The 24,279-nt window shown below is 34.5% G+C and overlaps 1 protein-coding gene across 8 annotated transcripts in view; it reads left to right on the top strand.

Moving 5' to 3' along the window:
• The window catches only part of LRRC49 (leucine rich repeat containing 49), a 185,121-nt gene that overhangs the window by 79,660 nt on the left and 81,182 nt on the right, over positions 1–24,279 (top strand). Inside the window, exon 1 of one of the 8 annotated variants that reach the window (XM_031955295.1) lies at positions 23,199–23,396. The exons of the other annotated variants lie outside the window; for them this stretch is intronic. The gene's annotated coding sequence lies outside the window, so the exon portion shown is untranslated. Of the gene's footprint in view, positions 1–23,198; positions 23,397–24,279 lie in introns of those variants that run through there. 8 annotated transcript variants of the gene reach the window in all.

Below are 24,279 nucleotides of genomic sequence, written 5' to 3'. Positions count from 1 at the left end.
CTGCCTATTCTTATTCCTTTAATCTCTTTCTCAGCTCTTATTGCTATAGCTAGCGTTTCTAATACAATATTAAATAGTAACGGTGATAGTGGGCAACCTTGTTTCACTCTGGATCTTATTGGGAATGGTTGCAGTTTGTCCCCATTACATATGATGCTTACTGATGGTTTTAAATAGATGCTGCTGATTATTTTAAGGAAAGTCCATTTATTCCTATACTCTCAAGTGTTTTTAATAGGAATGGATGTTGGATTTTATCAAATGCTTTTTCTGCATCTGTTGAGATGATCATATGGTTTTTGTTAATTTGGTTATTAACATGGCCAATTATATTGATAGTTTTCCTAATATTGAACCAGCCCTGCATTCCTGGTATAAATCCTACTTGATCATAGTGTATTATCTTGGAGATGATTTTCTGTAGTCTTTTTGCTAATATCTTATTTAAGATTTTAGCATCATATTCATTAGGGAGATTGGTCTATAATTTTCTTTCTCTGTTTTCAGCCTACCTGGTTTAGGTATCAGTACCATGTCTGTGTCATAGAAGGAATTTGGTAGGACTCCTTCATTGCCTATTTTATCAAATAATTTATATAGCATTGGGGCCAATTGTTCTTTAAATGTTTGGTAAAATTCACATGTAAATCCATCTGGTCCTGGGGATTTTTTCTTAGGGAGTTGTTTAATTGCCTGTTCTATTTCTTTTTCTGAAATGGGACTATTCAAGCAATTTACTTCTTCCTCTGTTAGTCTAGGAAGTCTATATTTTTGGAGGTAGTCATCCATTTCACTTAGGTTATCAAATTTATTGGCATAAAGTTGAGCAAAATAACTCCTTATTATTTCTCTAATTTCTTCTTCATTGGTAGAAAGTTCTCCTTTTCATTTTTAAAACTACTAATTTGATTTTCCTCCCTCCTTTTTCTAATCAGATTTGCCAAAGGCTTATCTATTTTATTGGCTTTTTCATAGAACCAACTCTTAGTTTTATTAATTAGTTCAATAGTTTTTTTACTTTCAATATTTTTAATTTCTCCTTTTAATTTTAGAATTTCCAATTTAGTATTTGATTGGGGGTTTTTAATTTGGTCTTTTTTTAGTTTATTTAGTTGCAAGCCCAATTCATTAATCTTTTCTTTCTCTGTTTTATTCAAGTAAGCCTCTAAGAATATAAAATTCCCTCTTATTACCGCTTTGGCTGCATCCCACAAATTTTGGTATGATGTCTCATCATTGTCATTATCTTGAGTGAAATTATTAATTGTATCTATAATTTGCTGCTTCACCCAATCATTCTTTAAGATGAGATTGTTTAGTTTCCAATTACTTTTTGGTCTATTTCCCCCTAACTTTTTGTTGAATGTAGTTTTTATTGCATCATGATCTGAAAAGAAAGCATTTACTATTTCTGCTTTCTTGCATTTAGTTTTGAGGTCTTTATGTCCTAATATATGGTCAATTTTTGAATAGGTTCCATGAACTGCTGAGAAGAATGCTGCATATTCTAAATTGAAGAAGGCCTCTAAGATTTCCTTAAGCTCTAAATCTGTGATCCTCAAGTTTCCAAAAGAGGCAGCATGATATAGCAGATAGAGAGTTTGTATCAGAGGCAGGCAGATCTGTCTCACATTGGACCTTTACCCCACAGGGACTTTGTGGTCCTGGGAAAATCTTCCCCTCAGGGATTTCTGTAAGGTTCCAGCTCACAGAGAAAATTCTAATCTGTGCTGATAGAATAACACTAAGAGGAAATTATGGGTCTGGTCCACAGAAACAAGAGTCTTGTAGATTCATCCTTGATCTTAAGTTTAGCAAAAAAGTCAAAGGTTTGATTTTCATAAATCTACATATTTGGTGATTTCATGCATGGAGCTATTTTGTTTTTCTCTCTAGAATATTTTTGGGCATTACTATATTTCTTTAAGCTAACATGTTGTAGCATTATATATTACTGACTGCTTTAAAGAAACTTGCTTTACATATTCATTCAGGCCTGATCTTTCTGCCTTATGGATAACCTCAATGTTAGTGTTTAATTATGAAAATGAATGCTAAAATATTTCTTTTAGAAATGCTGTAACTTTCTAGCAAGTATGTGAAAGAATTGTAAAAATCTATCCATTTCTTTAAGACCATATTTTAGAGTGGTCAGAAAATCTATTTACTCTCCATTTTAAAATTTGCCAACATAATTTACTTTTCAAGAAGGAATACAGGAGCACATTAGTAGAAAAGAAATGAATAGAAATTGTATATGTCCATTATCATAAGAATGACTTAAATTATTTTAATGAATTAACCTCTTCCTGAAGACCAATTACTACCTTTTAAAGCATTAGGGAATCCAATGATTGCAAAAGCTCACTTAAACTGCTTTAGTGTCAGCTTTTGCAAATGGAAACAGATAGATAGCAGGGTCAATCTGTCTAAGAAAGCTTTGCTTATGAAACAGTAAAATATCATTTTCCCAACTTTCCAAATCTGAAAGTGTAGGGTTTTCTTTTGATACAAATGTTCAGACTCCACATAGAACTGCAGTATCTTTGTGAGTTTTTGCCCATGTCTTTACAAAGATTTTCTGTAGAGCTCCCCCAAGTGCTCGAGGATCTCCTTTAGACCTCTGAGAATTGAGGGAGATAGGACAGCTAAGTGGCACAGTGGATAGAGTCAGGATGACCTGAGTTCAAATTCGGCCTCGGACAATTAACACTTACTAGCTGTCTGACCCTGGGCAAATCACCTCCAATTGTCTCTCAAAAAACCCCAAAGAAACAAAGAACTGAGGGAGATTTTGTAGGTTTAAAGTTATAAAAAATGAAGTTTTCAAAGCAATTTATGGTCCATGGTTTCTGTTTATAATAAATAGTATTTTAATGATTTTCCCCCTTGTTCAAACATGGTTTTTCATTTGTAAAATTGCATTTTTTCCGATGAGGATGTTATGTTTCAAATGGTTAGAATTTCTCTTTTTATTCTTCCTATTCCCACCATACTACAAATAAATGATAGCTTTTTTTTTTTTTTTGGACTTTTTATAGAAAGAGTCTTTCTTCTTGTGATTTTTAAGGTTTCATATGCATAAAAACAAATAGTTCTTTTGTTTTGAGGTTCATTTTCCCCAGAATTTTTTAGTTGAAATGTTGGTTAGGATACTGAGAGCATTTTGTACACTTTTACTCAGTCTAAATTGAATATCTCCTTTGAAGAGAAAATGAATGAAATATGTGAAGATGTGCAGTGGTTGTAAATTCACAACTGATCAGCATGCAGAACAGGCAAAAAGCATAAAAAGTATATTTGGTAATTTTTTCTTATTTGATAATTTGATAATAACTTCTTTCTTTCTCTCTCTTTTTTCTTTCCTTCCTTTCTTCCTTCCTCCCCTTCCTTCCTTCCTTCCTTCCTTCCTTCCTTCCTTCCTTCCTTCCTTCTTTCCTCCCTTTCTTCCTTCCTTCCTTCCTCCCTTCCTTCCTTTCTTCCTTTCTCCCTTCCTTCCTCCTTCCTTCCTTCCTTCCTTCTTCCTTCCTTCCTTTCTTCCTTTCTCCTTCCTTCCTCCCTCCCTCCCTTCCTTCCTTCTTCCTTCCTTCCTTCCTTCCTTTCTTTCTTCATCCCTCCCTCCTTCTCTTTCTTCCTTCCTCCCTTCCTTCCTTCCTTCCTTCCTTCCTTCCTTCCTTCCTTCCTTCCTTCCTTCCTTCTTTTTTTTGAATTGTTGTCAATATAAAGAATTTAGAAGCTATAGAAAATGCCTGTTTTTTAGTATAAGTGGAAGAAAACTGCTTTTGTGTACTATGTGGAAAACATAAATAGCTTTTAAAGGAGGTGGTTGCAATTATAGATTGTTTTTTAAAATTATCTTTAAGTATTTGAGGGGATAATAAATTGAGTTATATCCTTTTATGTGTGAAAGAGATTTACTTGAAGTATGTTTTTAAATGCTATTGTTATGGGTGAGGTGTTTTTGAAGGGATTCTTAGTGACATTACAAATATGCAGTAGCCCCAAATACAATCAGCAACAAATTAAACATATTGTGCTATTCCATATTTTACAATTAATGCAATAATTTATTTTTAATTGTTTAAAATAGCTTTTTATTTTCAAAGTATATACAAATATAGTTCTCAACATTCATCCTTGCAAAATTTTATATTCCAAATTTTTTCTCCCTCCCTTCCACCTACCCTCCTCCATTAGAAAGCAAGAAATCCAAAATATATTAAACATATGCAATTCTTCTGTATATATTTCCATGCTTATCTTGCTACACAATAAAAATCAAATCAAAAAGGAAAGAAAATGAGAAAGAAAACAAAAAGCAAGCACACAACAAAAAAGGTAAAAATGCTATGTTGTGGTCCACACTCAGTTTCCACGATCCTCTCTCTGGGTGTAGATGCTCTCTTCATCACTGAACAATTGGAACTGGTTTGAATCCTCTCTATTGTTGAGGAGAGCCATGTGTATCAGAATTGATTGTCGTATAATCTTCTTGTTGCTGTGTACGATGATCTCCTGGTTCTGTTCATCTCACTTAGCATCAGTTCATGTAAGTCTCTCCAGGCCTCTCTGAAATCATCCTGCTTATAGAACAATAATATTCCATAACATTCATGTATCATAACTTATTCAGCCATTTTCCAACTGATGGGCATCCACTCATTTTCTAATTCCTTGCCACCACAAAAAGGGCCGCCACAAACATTTTTGCACATGTGGGTCCTTTTCCCCACATTTAATATTTTTTGGGGGGAGGGGGGTAGCTAGATGGCACAGTGGAGTACTGTCCTTGAAGTTAGGAGGATCTGAGTTCAATCTGGTCTCAGAAGTAACACTTCCTAGCTGTGTGACCCTGGGCAAGTCACTTAACCCCAATTGCCTCAGGGGGAAAAAATTTACTTGGGATACAGACTCAGTAGAGACACTGCTGAATCAAAGGATCTGTACAGCTTAATAGCCTTTGGGTCTAGTTTCAAATTGCTCTCCAGAATGATTGGATCAGTTCACAACTCCACCAATAATGTATTAGAGTCTCAGTATTTCCACATCCCCTTCAACATTTATCATTATCTTTTCTTGTTATCTTAACCAATCTAAGAAGTGCTGCAATACAACAATTTAAATAGATAAAATGCCTGTCCTTTAGAAACTATCGAAAGCAATCATTACATTGCTTGATACAGTGGAAAGAGCATTGGCTCTGGAATCAAAGAGGCTGAGTTCAAGACTTACCTCTGACATTGAATTATTTTCATGATTTTGGGAAAGTCACTTAATTTCCCTAGAACTCACTTTTATTGATGTTCCTTGTTGCTCTATCTTCATAATCCTATGAAATTTTTATTTCTTGTGGCTTTGGTAGATGGGAAATACTTCTAGCATTTTGAATAAATCATTTTGGCTGGAAATGGAGTGTTTTGTATTGAGAATCAGCTGTATACTGTGTGGATTTCAATTATGCAATCTTTCAACAAGAAGTATAGAACATAGATTCTCGACTTTGAATTTTTGTATAGATTTCAGGAAATTTGTGAAGTTGAATGGGAAAATAAAATTACATCTTTATTTACACCACCTTCTAATTCTCTAACTGAAATTTATTATTTTCTTCATTTATTGATTTTTTTATTGATTTATTTTTAAATTAATTAGTTTATTTAAAATTTATATGTGGAATGGAAAAATAATTGCCATGTGCACAGCAGAAGATAAGAATATTGAAAATATGAAAGAATAAGTTTCCATTTCAAGAAAGCCTAAGATACTTATTTTCTCTTTACTTCTTTGTAGATTTTTCCTTTGTTCTGTTTTGTACATTTTACTTTATATTTTTTCCCCTTACTTCCCCCCCAGCTGCCCCAAGAAGGCTACAGTTAAGCATGGATATATTTACATATGCATACATACCCATACATATACATCCATATATAATAATATCTATAATCATACACATGTATATCTATTTAAGGCTGCACTATGCTTGTTTGTCATGTTTCTTTGAAGGTGGATAATATCATCCTTCATAAGTCCAAGTCTTTCCATATTTTTCTAAATCTATCAACTCATTATTTGCTATACCACAGCAATATTGTATATACCACACCAATTGTATAATGCCTAGTTATTTTAAATAGTTTAAAATAATATTGATTAATATGGCTGACATATAGTGTAGTCTCCCTTGTCTCTTTTGATTAAATCTCTTTTACCTTTGACTTTTTCTGAGATCAAGTATTACCACCTCTGCTTTTTTTGTAACAATTTCTACTCCTGATTATTATTATTGTTATGTTTATATCTATCTATCTATCTATCTATATATATCTTTTTCATATCTCTGTTGTTTTTTCTCCTTTACTTCTGCCTAATACCTTGCCTTGCTATTACTTAATCTACTCCAAGATTTCTCCTTTACCCTCTCTCTCTATTCTTTCTCTTTGTTTTTATTCCATTCTTGTTAATCTACACATTCTTCTAAACTCTTTATCCTAAGCCCTTCCCCTCTTTTTTCTTTATAAATTTAGAATATACCCATTTTTATACCTATTCCCAATGAGAGTAGACTTCCAGAATTACTAGTCTTCCATTCTTATATAATTGTGCCTCAGTTCTTCATTTCTTGCCTCATTTCTATAACATAATTACTCTTTTTACCTTTTCTTACACAGTTTTGCTGTTTAAAATCACATTCTGCTCAGTTCTACCCCAATCTTTCTTTTGAACTACCCAGTACCAATCTTAGACATATGGTTTACATTTCCATGTATAGAAAATAAAGAGTTTTTAAGTCCCTTGTAATTAGTCTTTGATGTTTTCCGTATTTCTCTTGGATCTTATACTTCAAATTATCTATTAAATTTAGATCTTTTTGCAACAAAATCCTGAAAGCTTGGCAATTTATTGAATATCTTTTTTTCCCATTTAGGATTATGCTTAATTTTGCTGGATATATTTTTGGCTACAATCTCAGTTATTTTGCTCTTTCATACAGTGTTCCAAGAGCTATAGTCTTTTAAGGTAGACACAATACTTGTGTGATTCTAATTGTTGCTCTGCAGTATTTGATTTTTTTTCTTGTTGCTTGATTATTTTTTCCTTCACCTTGGGGTTTCAGAATTTGGCTGTGATATTCCTGTAGGATCTCTTTCAGTTAGTGATCTGTGGATTTTTTCTATTTCTACTTTCTTGTCTTGTTTTAACACTTCAGAACAGTTTTCTCTAATTTCTTGTAATATTGTATCAAGATTTTTGTTTTGATCATAGCTTTAAGGTAGTCGTCTTATTCTTATGTTTTCTCTTCTTGATCTGTTCTCCAGATCAATTCTTTTCCTTATGAAATATCTCATATTCTTTACTATTTTTTCATTCTTTATATTTTTTATTATTATTTCTTAGTCTCTCATAACTTGGCTGGCTTCTCCTTGCCCAAATCTATTTTCTTAAGATTCTAGATCTCCTTTTCTAGTTGGTTCACTTTCTTTTTATAATTTTCTTGTTTTTCTTGAATTGTTCTCATTTTTAGTTTCTAGTTTTTCCTCAATCTTTCTCACTTGATTTTTTTTATTATATCTTTTTATTTACAAGTTATATGTATGGGTAATTTTACAGCATTGACAATTGCCAAATCTTTTGTTCCAATTTTTCCCCTCCTTTCCCCTCCCCCCTCCCCCAGATGGCAGGTTGACCAATACATGTTAAATATGTCAAAGTATAAATATTTAACAATATAAGTATACATGTGCAGACAGTTATTTTGCTGAATAAAAAGAATCGGACTTTGAAATAGTGTACTATTAGCCTGCGAAGGAAATCAAAAATGCAGGCAGACAAAAATAGAGGGATTGGGAATTCTATGTAGTGTGGTTCATAGTCATCTCCCAGAATTCTTTCACTGGGCTCACTTGATTTTTAAAAGTCTTTTCTTGAGTTCTTCTCTGAATTTTTTTGGGCAGGTGACTATTTAAAGTTACTCTCTGGGTTAGGAGAAGGTTTTTGGTTTTGTTTTTGATTTTTTTGTTTCAGTCTCTTTCTCTAAAGATAACTTTGGTCTTCTCTATTCCTATACTAATTTTTTGTGATTGGGTTCTTTCTTCTTTGCCAGATCATTTTTTAAAAAGCTATAACAGTTTGTTAGTGTAATCACTTCCAGTCTTGGGGTATAAGGATAGTACCTCTGGCTTCAGTTCTTCCCTCTGGCCTGGAACTGCAACTCGAAATTCCACCCTCCTAGAAGTCCCCATAGCTAACAGCATCCCTGCTCTATTGCTTCTGCTCTTACAAGCATGTGCTGGCTCCTTTCTGCCAGGTCTCCATCTGGGCAGCACAGCTGGGTCTGGTATCCCTTATCAGTAAAGGTTCTCTCAATCTTCTCCAACTCAGACACTGGATTTCTGATACTGTTTAGGAGGTGAAAATTCTTGAGGTTGGAACCTAGACTTCTCAACCCAGCAAGCCCTAGAGCTCTCACCTCTTAACTGTTTCATAGAGCTATCCTGGAAATGTTTTCATTTCACCTGGGCCAAATCTCTGTCCTCTTATCATTCTTCTGATCTTCTCCTATTGTCCCAGGAGCCCTCCTGTTCTACCCCAACTCCAGTTTATTTTTACTGTTGCCTTGAAACTTTCCTTTCTTATTTGTGAGGGAAATCTGAAGAATTTGAAATTTTCCCAGAATCTTCTTCCCCTTCAATGATTTTAAAATATTATTCTGAGATCCATTCTGAGAATGGATCAATGAGCTATTACAGATTGCCAAAGAAATCCCTAACACAAAAAAGTTTAAAATACTTGATTTAGAATAGCTTTCTTAATCAGTTTCTATTTCTAGTTCCTATATCCCTGTAAAAGTGTGTCAGAAGCTATTTTTGGTGTTACCATCCTCTTAAAGATTTTACAGGCAGACATTTTATTACCTTTGGTTCTAGTTGTTCTAATGTTTAACTGCTTGACTGCTAAGTGAAGTTCTTCCTTATATCTAAGTTAAGGTCTTCCTTTTCAGTTTGTCCATTTTTAATTCTGATTTCAGTAACAATCATCATTCTAGCTATAACTTATTTACTTAAATTATTTTTTGTATCTTTTAGACTCAGAAAGTCAGATTATTTTAAAAATTGGTTAGTAAACAATGTATATTGAGGATCTATTGTATGCAAAATTTTATGAGATATTGAAGAAAGTGATATAGTCCTTGATCTGAGATCACAGTAGATGGTAGATGATAAAAAAAAATCAGTAGATACAACATAGAAGTGTCAAAAATTTATCATGCACACACAAAAATTCAATTTATGAACATATACTTTATAATAGATATACAGGATGGAAAAGAATGATTTGTGCCACAAGAAACTTAATCTAAAGAGACTTTTTATAGGAAATGTCTTTTCATGCGGGAAAACTGGGACATTGATGCATTGTTGGTGGAGTTGTGAATGAATCCAACCATTTTGGAGAGTAGTTTGGAACTATGCTCAAAAAGTTATCAAACTGTGCATACCCTTTGATCCAGCAGTGTTACTACTGGGATTATATCCCAAAGAGATTATAAAGAAGGGAAAGGGACTGTATGTGCACGAATGTTTGTGGCAGCCCTTTTTGTAGTGGCTAAAAACTGGAAACTGAATGGATGTCCATCAGTTGGAGAATGGCTGAATAAATTGTGGTATATGAATATTATGGAATATTACTGTTCTGTAAGAAATGACCAACAGGATGATCAGAAAGGCCTGGAGAGACTTACATGAACTGATGCTGAGTGAAATGAGCAGGACCAGGAGATCATTATATACTTCAACAACAATACTATATGATGACCAGTTCTGATGGATCAGGCCCTTCTCAGCAACGAGATCAACCAAATCATTTCTAATGGAGCAGTAATGAACTGAACTAGCTATGCCCAGAAAAAGAACTCTGGGAGATGACTAAAAACCATTACATTGAATTCCCAATCCCTATATTTATGCACACCTGCATTTTTGATTTCCTTCACAAGCTAATTGTACAATATTTCAGAGTCTGATTCTTTTTCTACAGCAAAATAACGTTTTGGTCAGGTATACTTATTGTGTATCTAATTTATATTTTAATATATTTAACACCTACTGGTCATCCTGCCATCTAGGGGAGGGGGTGGGGGGGTAAGAGGTGAAAAATTGACAAGAGGTTTGGCAATTGTTAATGCTGTAAAGTTACCCATGTATATATCCTGTAAATAAAAGGCTATTAAATAAAAAAAAATAAAAAAAAAAGGAAATGTCTTTTCAACAGATCATTGGCAAAGAAGGAGAGAGCTTGATATCATAGCAAAGGAAGACTTCTATGAGTAAAGATAGTATATATAATGACTTAGAAGTGAGAGAACCTTAATGATTCCATTTTCAAACTGTAACAAGGACATTCATATCAGACATTAAGGTTCTCACAACAAAGCATAGAATATTTACTTCATTTGAAAGATGGGGCTCACAATAAGGTGATTCAGGCCATTTCAATGATCTTGTGATGGAGAGACCTATCTGTACCCAGAGAGAGGACTGTGGGGCCTGAGTGTAGATCACAACATAGTATTTTCACCTATTTTGTTGTGGTTTGCTTGCATTTTGTTTTCTTTCTCATTTTTTCCCTTTTTGATCGATTTTTCTTGTGCAGTATGATAAAGGTGGGAATTGCACCTTTAGCACATATTAGATTGCTTGCTGTTTGGATGAGGGGAGGAGAGGGAGAAAAAATTTGGATCACAAGATTTTTCAAGGATGAATATTGAAAATTATGTATATCTTTTGAAAATAAAAAGCTAAAAAAAAAAAAGAAATAAAAAGAAAGGTGGGGCTCAAGTGAAATGTTACATAAAGTGCCTTGAAATTTTTAAAGCTATATATGTTATAGTGAAGTCCTAATTTCACAAATGATAAAACTCAAAGCACAGAAGTAAGTTTTCCTGGTGAGATTCAAATCCAGTACTGAGCCCAGAATTCTCTTCACACTGTCATCCATCATGAGATCTTAAAAATTACCTAAATAATGAGAAACCCTTAAAAGTCAAGGTGAGATATTGGTAACTAAGTTGAGAAGTCCCCTGAAAAGATACTTGTAAACAGTTAAAAAGGTGTGTGGTATATTGACAAGATGGCTCTCCGAGTTCAAAAATTACCTCTTCCTTACTAGTTTGTGACTATATGAGTCATTGGATCCCTCTAGGCTTTACTTTCCTCATCTGAAATAAGAGAAGTTTGGGCTAGAAAACCTAAAAGATAACTTAAAAGTATGTTTGACATTTACTAGCACACCCCTGTTTTTAAGCTTTAAATCTATGAGTCCTCAAAATCTTCTACTCACTTAATGATAGATTTTCTTGAGACTCTAGTTTCCCTGTAAACATATTTATGGAAATTATTGAGGTACAAACCATGAAACTAAAAATTAAAAAGAATATTTGAGAGAAAAATCTTCCTTTGGTATAAGAATATCATTCTTCTTTCCTCTATTTCATGTCCCTCCCTTCCCATGTTTCTAGAATTTCTTATAATACTATGATTTTTTACTAGCTAACCAATATTGATATTCTCTCAGCATAAATATATAAATTTATCCAATGCTAATTGAAATTAGATTGAATCTTGTGACCTCTTTTTTGTTCCCGTTACTTTTCATTTGTGTTCTATTTCTTCCCTTGTTGCTTCAAAGAAACTCGTTTTAGGCATTTCTCTATAAATATTGAATGTATTTTTAATTGGCCAAGATTATGATTATCTTTATCTGAGTTACAGAAGGGCTGTCTCCTTTTATAAAAAGCCAACAAGTAAATGAACAAAACCATTATCCTTCATGTTTTTTTTTTTTTTATCTAATCAAAACAGCAAGAAGATGATACTGATTTTCTCCTAGCTACTATCACTTTTTTTTTGTTCTAATTCATAATAAATCATTAAGCTGTAGCCTGGTATTTCATCTATTTTTATTATATTTCATCTAGTTTTTTTCATGCCCTATAAACATTTGTTTCATATTTTAGCTCACTCCTTTTCTTCTGTAGCTTAGTTGCAATCATTGTCAGTTGTTGAACTGGACTTATGTAATGTATCTTGTATTGAGAAAAGTTTTAGCTCTCAATAAAATGAGTCATTTGCTGATTTTTTTTCAAACATTTTCCTTGAATTTTTTTCTAGATGTAGAATTTTTAAGATTTTATTTTTTATCCTGAACTTAACAATTACCAAATTAAAAAAAAAACAAAGCAAAATAGAAAAAGGATTTCTATTCCCATTTTACTGCCATCATACTTATGTGTTTTAAACTGAATACACATATAAAATAGTGATCATGATTTACTTTTAAATTCTATTTAACCTCTGTTTATATCCTAATTACTCTATTATTATAAGTTCTGCTAATAGTTTTACAGTAGTAGTTTTTAGTAGTTTTACAGTAAACATCAGAGACATTTATTCAAATGTATCTTCTGGGCCAATGATTACTCTTTTTTTCTTTGCCCTTCTTCCGTGGATACTTAGGCCAGTCTGACCTTGGAGTCCAGTAAAAAATCTTTGGAAAGCTCTTTCTCTTTTTATTTCTTGGATTTATTTGTACCCCCTCCCTCTTTCTTTACTGGTAGTCCCACCTCCAAATAGTAATCACTGGTCATATTAGAAAGAAAGGATCCCCCTTTTATCACCTTTATTCCTCATTTTGGATAGCAGAGACGCTTATGAATAAATGAATTGGAAAAAATCATTAAATGCTTGCTGTGTTAAATGATGGGGAAACAAGTGGAAAAAATGAGATTATTCCCACTCAAGGAGCTCATACTCTAATTGGAGGAGACAATATCTAAACTAAATTCAGTTGCAGGTAAGATAGAAAGATGTGAATGTCCAGAGGCTTTGGTTATGTGGCAAGAGCCAGAGGTCCTCCTAAGAAATAGTTAGACCTAAGAAATCTTAGAAGACAGTGGCAAGGAAGATTGGTTCTTCATCTCATAAGACGGAATGGATTTGTTGATTCCCATCTAATCCCCACCTTGTGAGAAATGAAACAGTCCAAACAAAGAGTCGGATGAAGTGCTCTGAACCTTCTGGAAGACGGAGAAGGGGGAGAAGGCAAATTGGCTAAGACATTCTTCAGTGATGGCAGCTCTTCCCAAAGCCAGTCATCTCTTACTCCTCAAGAAAAATGGCTCAAAATATTCTTAATACAATCTGTAACCAGGAAGGAAATAAAGTCCTGAGGATGGGATCACTTGCTTTCAAATAACTTTTATCATCAGCTCTTCCTATTAAATGGTTATTAAAGATTCTATTTCATTTATAGCACCAACCCCTCTCAGTGCTTAGGAACAGCTTTTTCTTAGAAATGATTCAAGGTATCCTCTTCCTCTTCATAAATATGCGCTTTCTCCAGTAAATCAACCAAAATTCATTTTGCACATTTGTCCATATACCTAATTCTGAAACATTTTCTAGGGGTCTGGGGATGTTCAAATTTTGCGAATTCATTTATGTGCTAAAATGACTCACAAGGTTCATGTAATATATATAGTTCTTAATAATCTCCTACATTTCATATTAAGAGTATGAAGAGTTCATTCTGTATATTTCCAATATTGTCTCAAACTTAATTTTTAAGGAAGGGTCAGGTCCACCACAGCTAATGGCAATGATAATCACTCCAAATATCAAATATGAAGTTATGCAAATTAACAGACCAATTATATTTTATAAAGCTTACCAGACATTACTATTTGCTTTGTACTTAAAAAGGGCTTGTCTCAAACAAATAAGATAAAGAATATTGAAAATTTGAATAAAACAAATTAAGAAAAGGAAAAGGAAAAAATTGAATCTCCCCTTTTAGAAGTGATTACTTGTTCCAAATCAGCTCCCAGAATGCATTGATGTCTTCTCAAAGGTTGTCAGAGACCTGGGATTGACTGTCAAGTGGTTCCCTTAGTCTCAAGTGAGAAACTAAATTGTCCTGGGCCCCTTCAGCACATAGGGCAACTTAAATATTTCCCCAACTCATCCCTTACTAGTGCAAAGGCTTATCCAGGTGGAACTAGGCAGTTTTCATTCACTCTGCTTTCCTATTGCCCAAATAACTCACAGTCATTGTCTTCTGGTGAAAAAGCCAGTCTTGGGCTTCAGCTTTTGTTGGTGGTTGCCTTCTCTAAGAATGCTGGAATAGTTGCCAAGATCTTCCCCAGCAAGCACCAATCAGATTTGAAGAAACCCAGGGCCTCTGGACTTCTCAAATTCACAATATTGCTTCCAAGCCTGGACATGTTTGTCTCGAGATAATTATTCACTTAAGATCATAAAGGAAGAAATTTAAAAGAGACAACCAAAACTATGATTAAGTTTTACTTAGATAAGACTAGTTGACCTTTCTCCACTTCTCTTGGGAAGCAACATAATAAAGTGCTGGCACAATCTATGACCAGAAGGAAAGAGAGCATCAAGAGTAAGGTTATTTTTAAAAATCTATCCATTGAATTGTCAGTTTTTCCTGTTTATTGGACAAAAGGGGATCACCTATTCATCTCAAAGCGTCAAGTATACTTGGCACTGAATGACACAATATAATATTGGAATATCCAGTTTGTATGCAATCAAAAATCAGAATGAACAGTTGCTCACATTTTTTGCTAGCTCTAAGTCAAATAAAATTGTTAAATGAGGCTCTACTTTGCATATCCTTTTGAAGCGTCTAAAAAAGTAGATTTCAAATGTGTGATCCTCAGTGCAACTGTCTAGTTAAAGGGTGATCTTGTCTCTGACTTAATACTTTCAGTATCATTTTTCACTAGTAGATATTGTCACCTATCACTCTTCATGCCTTGTTATTTTGTGTGACTCTTGTTTGTATTTTACCATTAAGATCTAGAGGTGGAAGTGATCCTCCTTAGAATCTGATTCCTTCATTTTACAGATTGAGAGAAAAAAATTAAATGACTTGTCTTTTATGTGATAACACAGTAGGCTGGAAATTGAGAGGCCAAATATGAATCCAGAATTTTGCCTTATACCACACGATTTTCCTTGAATACCAGAGCCCTTGTATTTGAGTTTCTTGGGCATATTGAAAGCCTCAGGATACTAATCGGATTGTTGTTTTCTTTCTTTCTTTTTTTTTTTTTTTTTTTGGTCTAATTCTTATTATTTAACCCTCCTGCCTTCTTTTCCATTTGTTCTTGAAATCTAGACTCTGTGATAACTTATCATACTTCCCTTTTACCTGATGTCACAAAACCTTTCCTCATTGCAGCATTTTCTTTTTTGTTGATCCTCTTTAAACAAAAAAAGATGCCTTTAAAATAGCATTTTATTTTTCCAAATACATGCAAAGATAGTTTTCAACATTCACCTTTGCAAAACCTTGTTTTCCACATTTTTCTCCCTCTCTAACCCCCTCTCCCCCTTCTCCACGATAGCAGGCAATCTTATATTGGTTAAATGTGTGCAATTCTTCTGAACATATTTTCATATTCATCATACTATGCAAGAAAAATCAGACTAGAAGAGGAAAAAACATGAGAGGGAAAAAAACACACGCAAACAACAATAGCAAAGGTGAAAATACTATGCTTTGATCCACATTCAGTCTCCATAATTTTCTCTCTGGATGTGGAAAGCACTTTCATCGTAGTCTATTAGAACTGCCTTGAATCAATTCATTGTTGAAAAGAACCACATCCATTACAATTGGTCATCACATAATCTTGTGAATAATGTTTTCTTGGTTCTGCTTACTTTACATCAGTTTGTGTAAATCTTCCAGGCTTTTCTGAAATCTGCTGGCTCATAATTTCTTCTAAAACAATAATATTGCATTACATTCATATACCATAACTTATTTAGCTACTTCCCATCTGATGGATATCCACTCAGTTTCCAGTTCTTTGCACCACAAAAAGGGCTGTTACAAGCATTTTTTGGTACATGTGGGTTCTTTCCCCTCCTTTAAGATCTCCTTGGAATATAGTAGAAATACTGCTGGATCAAAAGGTATGCACAGTTTGATAGTCCTTTGGGCATAATTCCAAATTGCTCTCCAGAATGGTTGGATAATTTCACAACTCCATCAACAATGCATTGTTTCAGTTTTCCTATGTGTCCTCCAACATTTATCATCTTTTCCTGTCATCTTAGCCAAACTGAAAGGTGTAAAGTGATACCTTGCATTTTACTAATCAATAGTGATTTAGAGCATTTTTTCATAAGACTAGAAATGGTTTTAATTTCTTTGTCTGAAAATTGTTCATATCAAAAGGGACATCTTTGGGACAACTAGGTGGCGCAGTAGATAGAGCACCAGCCCTGAAGTCAGGAGGAGCTGAGTTCAAATCTCGTCTCAGACACTTAATACTTCCTAGCTATGTGATCCTGGGCAAGTTACTTAATCCCAATTGCCTCAACCAAAAAAAAAAAAGGGGGGGGGACATCTTTTATTTTTATACTACTTTTATATTTCCAAATATATTCCTCTCTCCCATTATACTTTGTAATAAAGAATAAAGACAAAGTTCTGCAAATCTGCCAGGAAATACAATACTGCAAGCCATATTCCCCTACTTCTTCATAAAGGAAAAAGAAATACAATCCACACAACTCTTTTGGGACTAAGTTTGGTCATAATTATAGACTGTTGAGGGCTTTTTTTGTGTGTGATAATGGTTATTCTTTCTATTTAAATTATTGTTGTCATCTTGTATATTTTTCTTGGTGCTGTTTACTTCATTATCCATCAGTTCGTATATTTTCCTTTGTTTGAAGTTTTCATTTACACTGTTTCTTGTATCATGGAAAATATTCCATTACAGTCATGTATCACAATTAAGCATTCCCCATTCAATGAGCATCTTTTTTTTTTATTTTTCCATTTTCAGTTCTTTGCTACCACAAACATTGCTGCTATTAATATTTTGGCATGTATAAGACCTTTTCAATTTTGATTTTCTTGGGAGATATTTCTAGTAGTGGAGTCTTTCATTCAAAGGCTATAGACATTTTGGTCACTTTTTAAGCATAATCATCCAAATTGCTTTGCATAATAGTTGAATCATTTCATAGCCCCAGCAACAATATATCACTGTGCTTCCTTTTTACAGCTTTCCAACACTATTTTTATCTTTGTCTTTTTTCTAACTTGTGATTATTAAATGAAGTCTCATAGTTGTTTTGATTTGCCTTTTTACTAATAATTTGGATCAGCTTTTCATATGGTTGTTAATAGTCTGAAATTCTTTTGAGACTTATTTGTATTCTTAGAATACTTATAGTCTGATGTATTTTTGTTACAATAGTACAGTTTTCAAATAGAGTATGGTTTAAAATGATTATATTTTAGGTCAACTGTTTCATGGTAATATATGAGATACCTTAATCTCACCAGTGTCATATTTCCAAATCACATATGTATTAGCTTTTTCAAGGAAGTTGTTAGCCATCAGGAGCATCCTTTTTTTTTTTTTTCCTTAGGTTCATTTTTATTGTGGTGCTAATAGTAGTCTATCTGCTGATTATAGCTATTTAATAATAATAAACGAATCCTTCTCTAAAATTTTAGGGCTACTTTTGGACTTTTGAGTTGAAACCTTCCCCTTGCCAGGCTAGTTTTACCATTGTTTTATAAATTAAATGAGAATTTGAAGAGGCAGTAATGTTTCTGAAAAATACTTATTTAGCCAAGAATTAGTGTTTTTAAATTTTTTTCTATTGAGTAAATATGGGAAAAGATCAATCATGGCTAAAGACAAGTAAAAGTAGTTTAATTTAGTTTTTATATACATATATAAAAATATATTTTATTTGTTTACATGTGTTCATATGTATATAGTATAGACATATAATATTGAGTTTTTAAAATGTTATTTTAAAAAATAAAAATTTTATTAAGTAAATGCAGCAAATACTATCCCCTCCCCCAATTCCCATACCAGTCAAAATAAATCAAAAGTGTAGTACTATACTGTAAATCAGTTGAGGAGATAGACGAAGGGAGAAAGATGAAGTTACAGAAAGGAATACTGGGGAAAGGGAGAGGGGAAAAACCCAGGCTAGGGAATAGTAAGACTTGTAATGTTAAGGAAGAGAATGACATTCAAAAAAGAAAGTTAAGGAAGAGAATGGGCTCAAAAGAATGCTATGAAAGGCATAAGAAAAGAAAGTTTTTGAAGTGCTTATTATTTAGAAATCAACAACTTAAATCATCATCTTGTTCACTTGGTTTATAGATTCCAGTGAAATCTGGATCAATTTTATGTTCTTTATTTTTGATCTTTAAAAGATTCTTAAATATAATAACTATGATTTCTACTCTCCACTGCACCCTCTACCTAGAACATTATTTGGAGAGTCTCTAGCATTATCTTTTGATCTGGATTATTACATCTTGGACTAGAGATTCCTAACTTCTGGCATAGAGATAGATGTTTAAATTGATAGAACCAGTTAGCTGGTTTTTGTGGAAGATGATATAATCTATGCAATTTGGTCCATCCTATGTTTCATATAATTAGGCCTATTCTGAATATTAGGAAGATACTAAAACTACAATACTAAATCTCTTTGGGTTACCCTGATATATATTGGATTGCTGGATTAAAAATATTTAGTTTTTAAATGTACTGAATGATTAGAATTAAGGAACAAATCTTTCTTTTTTTGTTATAGAATTTTGGTGATATTGTCAAAATAATTTTCCTCGGGGATTTCGTTTATATATTTTTTTAATCTAGAGATAGAACTGAGTCTTTCCTTGTGCAACAGGGTTTTTTGTTTAATTTTAAGTACAATGTTATTTATAACTTTAGAGACTTGAAAAGCAGTATTGAAGTATAAGATTTTACTTTTAATGTAAAATCAGTAGGACACAGTAATTAGATTTAAATAAACCTAGAATACATGAAAATTTTTACTAAAAGAAGAATTTATTATGTTTCGAATTATAATACTGACAATTATCATGCTATTGGACAAGTGTGGATATTTACTTTATAACAACAAAAGAGGATTATAGATTGCAGCAGTTGATGAAGAACATGTTTGATTGTATTATAACCAGTAAAGTGAGGTATTTTTTATCATTATTGGGTCTTGGCCACATATTCCATTTTTGGAATCCTTCTCCCAGTCCCAGGATGAAACAGTGATGGCCTGTATGCAGTTGCTTCCTATTTGGTAGTTAAAACCAGTTCTTTTCCATTACTTATATATGGACAAAGACAAACAAGGTGTTGTTCTTCCAGGAGCCTAAGAACTGAAAATTTCCCTAGCAACAGTTAAGAATGGGTTTACATGAATAACATATAAAACCAGTACAAAAGATGAATTGGGGGAAGGATCCCAGGTATTATAGAAGGCAAATTCCACAGGCATAGTTCGCCAGTTGCATTCTAGCTTTTTAATCACAAAAATTTTGCATTTCTATATCACCTTTCAATATGCTGAGAAAGTTGTCAGAGCAGTATCATCACCAGTGTCAGAATATTTAGGGTTCAGTGATTGAAGAGGTCATTTGCAATATGGGGTATATTGACTACTTGAGAGTATCTAGTGCTGACTGTAGGATTGCGAAAAGTGCGTAGATGGTTCCCTCTTGTGGACATTTTTTGGAGACAGCTTTTATTGCTGAAGAACTAGGATTTATTCCAGTTCTACGGAAGGAAACTGACATATTGCACATAATTGGGTAAAATGGCCTTGTTATAGCATTAGTTTATGGTAGCAATCAGTAATTGTGGCGATCTATCTATTTGAGGTGAGAGAATTAACTAGAAACTAGAACTTGAAAGTCTTGGAAGCGTGGCAGTGTTATACATCTCTTCTTCCCTCTCCCCCTCCTTTTCATTACAGTGAAGTATATTAGGCATTTGTTGCAGTCATGGTTTGTGTCTTGTTACTGTAGCAGAGTAACTCAATGCTAGTTGTAAGCCAGATTTATTCTATTATTGTTTATGTCAGCTGTTATCTTACTTATATCACAGATGAACCTTCTTCTGATTCTTGTTACAGAAGGAGAGGCAATAATGTGCTACCTTACCAAGATACTTCTGCTACATTTATGCTCTGGGGAGCATCTGTTTTTCATAGCATGGTAATATCCCATTGTGGGACAGCTAAGATGGCTGGCTCAAGGCTTGGAGTTGAGAAGGCTCATCTTTCTCAGTACAAATCCAGCCTCAGATCCTTGTGTGACTCTGGGCAAGCCATTTCATACTTTTTGCCTTAGTTTTCTCATCTATAAAATGAGCTAGAGAAAGATATGACAACCCATTGCAGGTATTTTTGCCCAGAAAACCCCCATGGAGAGTCAGACACAACTGAAAAAGGGCTGAACAACAAAAATATTTCATTTTATTATTGTCCCACAATTTATTTAGCCATCCCCAATTGCTAGACTTCTGTTTTGTTTTTCATTCTTTGCCTATCATAAAAAGTGCTGCTATAAATATTTTGGCGAATAAGGGCACTTCTGTTTTTTGTCAGTAAGTGACTTTCTAAGGATGTATGATTAGCTGTAGAATTGCTAGCTTCACAGGGTATAGACATTTTGTTTATTTTTTTATATAATTCCAAATTACTTTCCAAAATTGTAATACTATGAACAGTCCCCAATATCATAGTATGTCTTTCTTTCCACAACCCCTCCAGCAATGACCATTTCTATCTTTGGTAATTTTGAGGATATGAAGAGTCTCGTATGTGTGTAGATTATAAAAGATTTTGAACACCAAAGAGAGGATTTTGTAGATAATAGCAAACCATTGGAGTTTATTGAGAAGGCGGAGGACATGGTCAGACCTGAGCTTTAGGAAAAGCTCTTTGAGGTCTAAATGGGAGAAACTTGTGGCAGGAAGACCCACCAGCAGGTTCTTGCAATAGTTCAAGCCTGAGATGATAGGGACCCTGTGTGGTGACAGTATCAGAAGAGAGAAGAATGTGTTTGAGAGATATTGTAATGGTAAGATCAATAGGTCTTGGTGGCAGCTTGGGTGTAGTAGGTAAAAGATAGTAACAAGCTGAGGGAGATACCTTGGCTATGAATTTGGGGTGGGGTTGGGAGGTTAATGATGCTCTTCACAGGGGTAGGGAGATTTCTTAGAAGAGAAGAGGATTTAGGGGTAAATATAACAAATTCCAGTCAGGACATGTTAAGTTTAAAATGTCTACTGAATATTGAGTTTGAGATGTCTGAAAGGTAGATGGAGATCAGAGATCAGTGGGGAGATTAGAGCAGGATAGCATATTTGAGCAATCAGATCATGCTCCATGATAATTAAATCAGCATCATGGGAATTAATGAGATGATCGAGTAGAGTACTATATAAGAAAAGGAGAAGAGGGCTCAGAACAGAGTCCTGGTTAGTGGGGATAGCCTATATGTGGACCCCGCACTGCAGACTGATAGGAGGAGGAATGGGTGAGAGTAATGTATCTTCTGATGCTAGAGAGTATCAGAAGATAATTAGTTGTGTTCAAAACTGCAGAGAGATTGGAGAAAATGGGGATCAAGAGAAGGTCACTGAATTTGACAATTGGGAGATTAGGGCACTAGTAAGTGTCTCTAGCTATAACCTCTCTTGCCTTAGAGGCAGCAAGGTTGCCCAGTGAGGAGTGCTGTGAGCTTGGGGTCAGGAGGACCTGAGTTCCAGCTGGGCTTTAGATACTTAGTATAGGACCCCGACCCCTGAGCAAGTCATTTAATCTGTTTGCCTTTATCCTCTGGAGAAGAAAATGTCAAGAAAACTCCACAGATACTGTAGTCCCTAAATGGGATCATGCTGAGTTGAACATGGCTGAACAACAGCAAAGCTGAAGGAGGAGATAGTAATAGAACGCATGGTTGAAAGGAGATGAAGAAGAGGGAGCTTATAGAAAATGATTTCAATTTTTTTTCTGTAACATATGAGTCAAAATCCTAAGCTGAAGAGGGTAGGGAAGAAAAATCTATGGGAGGTTTGGGAAGAAATGAAAAGGGAGGAGACTGAGTTGATAAGACAAATATAAAAAAATTGAATAGGAGCAATGATGGCCCAGTTGAACTTGTTTAACAAAAATTTGTAGTAGATTCTTTCACAATATTTACATGGTTTTTCCATCTTTGTTTAGCAGCAATTATGTAGTAATAAAGATTAGCGGATGATGGAAGTGATACAAGACTGAGGTTTGGCAGGGAATCATTGGCAATAGGAGAATGAGGGATTCAAGAAAATAAAGTAGAGATGAACTGGCTCACCAAGAGATTAAAATGGGGGAAAGAGGAAAGAATAGTTATTTCAGGAGAGATGGCCAGGGTCAGTGTGGATGAAAAGTAGTGTTTGGTAAGATAAGGCAGAGAGAGAAGTGACAAGATTATGGTCACACAAGAGGATTTTTGAATTTGTAGATGAAGGTATTTTGTGGGTGATAACAAGCTCAAGGGTATGATTGTTTTAGTATGTATTTGAAGATGGAGGAATAGGACATTGGAAGTGAATGTGTTGAAGAACTGAATAGTTACAGTATTTGAGGATGAGTTGTTATGTATGTCAAAGTTCCCTAATATAAGGGCATGAGTCAGGGAGGGAAACTGAGCCAAGTACTGAACTCACTGAGGAAGGTAGGGGAATATCATTCACATATATGAGATATGACCAGATATGTTATTATTCATTGAATAGAAGGCCCCACTTCTCTTTCCAGAAGAGATTGGAGATAAGGCATGAGATACCATGAGACAGAAGGTGTATATTAGACAGCAGGAGAAAGAATTTCCATTCCCCACAGACTTTCTTCTGCCTTCTTCCCTTGGTGCAGGAGGGAGGGGGAAAGGCACATTAAAGGGAAGTTGGAAGGAAGATACTTCCTCATTGTGCCTGGAGACTCTTATTAACCTCGAGATTAAGCTGGCAGACCCAGTAGGAGATGGATGTTACAAGTTTAGCCTCAGTTTGGTTAAAGCCTCCTTCCCACAGTTGTCATGTACCACAGCAAATGATCAGATGGAAGGTTATGCCTTAACGTTTCCTTTTCACTGGATGCTGGAGATCTAAACACATTACTGTAGGGAATAATAGGTTGTGAAAACTCTCCTCTGTTCCTTCCATCACTAGTGGTTTTAATGGTTTGTCCATTAGATGGTGATGAATGATTTGGTCATGACAACCCATTATTTATGTCATAATTGGGTAAATCCTCTGTGGAGGATTTATGGGAGTACAGGGACAAGAATTGCACAGAATGAAAAATGTGGATGGGTTGTGATCTGCACCAATAGAGAATACCCACATGATGAGATCACGGATCCATTGAAGTTTTGACATCTTTGCTAATATAATAAAGTACTGAGTTGTATATAATAGGTAAATAGTAGTTATCTTCTAGAGAGAAAGAGAGCCAGCTCTTCTACTGAGCCTAATGGTAAGAAATAGAAAATCGTTATAGAGACGGAGATATATGTAATACCTTCACTTTTTCCCTAGTCCTTCACCCTTTAACTTCAGAGTCAGGTGAGAAGGAGAAATCAAGCAATTTCCATTATTGATGGGAAGGGTTGGAGGTTATATGACTTTATTTTGGACTCAAACTGAGGACTTTTTATCGAGAGGAAGGGGCAGAGGAGGTAAAAATAACAAGTAGAATAGGGAGATTTCTCTGTAGTCTGACCCGGTCTTGTCTATATCTCTGCTCAATGGAGTGAGCTGGGGTTATGGTAAGAAGTCAGAGGTCTCTTCTAGCACGAAGATAGTTAATAACAAGAAAAGTATTTTCTGTGGGAACTTCTCTATTCCCAGTGCTACTGGGTCCCAGTTTTATGTCCTGTTTCCTGCTGAGGAGGAGATAGGAGGATCTGAGTTCCTGAGTCTTCATCTAAAAGACTGGCCCTACTTGGATGCGTGAGTCTGTTATGAACTCTGTTCGATTGTTTACTTTCTTTGCTCACTGACAGGGAGGAGTAAGTCATCTGATTTATGCAATCAGAGCTCTTGGGGTCAAATATGATCTGGGGCTTCCTTAGTCTGAGAGAACCAGAGAGAGGGTGTGGCACAGCCAGGTAATAGAAATCTTATCCTATTTTATGTGTTGCTTTTAATGATTTCTAAGCTAAGAATAGTCTTACATACAGCAAAGCACATTTTGTCTTTGCTTATTTTGCGCAGGGACATACAGGTAGAGAATAGTTAAGTTCTGAGAAAAGGCAGGATTGTGGGAATGGGGCACCAAAGTTGATTATGATTCTGTAAATTCACAGTACTCTATTTCCCTTAGATAAATTAGAAACTTGGTCACTCAGGAACAGACC

This window comes from Sarcophilus harrisii, chromosome 2, assembly GCF_902635505.1.
Source record: "Sarcophilus harrisii chromosome 2, mSarHar1.11, whole genome shotgun sequence".
Lineage (NCBI taxonomy): Eukaryota > Metazoa > Chordata > Mammalia > Dasyuromorphia > Dasyuridae > Sarcophilus > Sarcophilus harrisii.
The sequence above is the reverse complement of the archived record's forward strand: the minus strand, read 5'-3'. Positions and strand labels throughout refer to the sequence as shown.